The sequence below is a fragment of the Geospiza fortis genome, unplaced genomic scaffold (genome assembly GCF_000277835.1).
Source record: "Geospiza fortis unplaced genomic scaffold, GeoFor_1.0 scaffold6812, whole genome shotgun sequence".
Classification (NCBI taxonomy): Eukaryota; Metazoa; Chordata; class Aves; order Passeriformes; family Thraupidae; genus Geospiza; species Geospiza fortis.
The window spans coordinates 412-637 of NW_005057525.1; the positions used below are offsets into that span (position 1 = coordinate 412).

Consider the following 226-nt stretch of genomic DNA (forward strand, 5'->3'; position numbering starts at 1 on the left):
GGCGGGAGGTGACAGCAGCTCCCCCGGCATGGCAGCAAAGGTGGGTGCCATGGTGCCCCGTCCTGCCAGGGCTCTCCCAACCCTCCCACCCTTCCCTGTTCCCTCCTCGGTTCTGCTCCAGCCCCCGGAATGGGGGGGTCCCGCTCCCCGAAATGTCCCGGGACAAGTTTGGGAGCAGCGCGGGCACCGAGCGGTTGGTGCTGGAGCTGAGGGGGGGGGGGGGGGG

The 226-nt window shown here is 71.2% G+C and overlaps 1 long non-coding RNA gene across 1 annotated transcript in view; it reads left to right on the forward strand.

The window, feature by feature from the left end:
• Window positions 1–2: 2 nt before the first annotated feature.
• The window catches only part of LOC115949387, a 2,002-nt gene continuing 1,778 nt past the window's right edge, over window positions 3–226 (forward strand). Inside the window, exon 1 of the long non-coding RNA XR_004082869.1 lies at window positions 3–40. This is a non-coding gene — a long non-coding RNA (uncharacterized LOC115949387). The remainder of the gene's footprint in view (window positions 41–226) is intronic.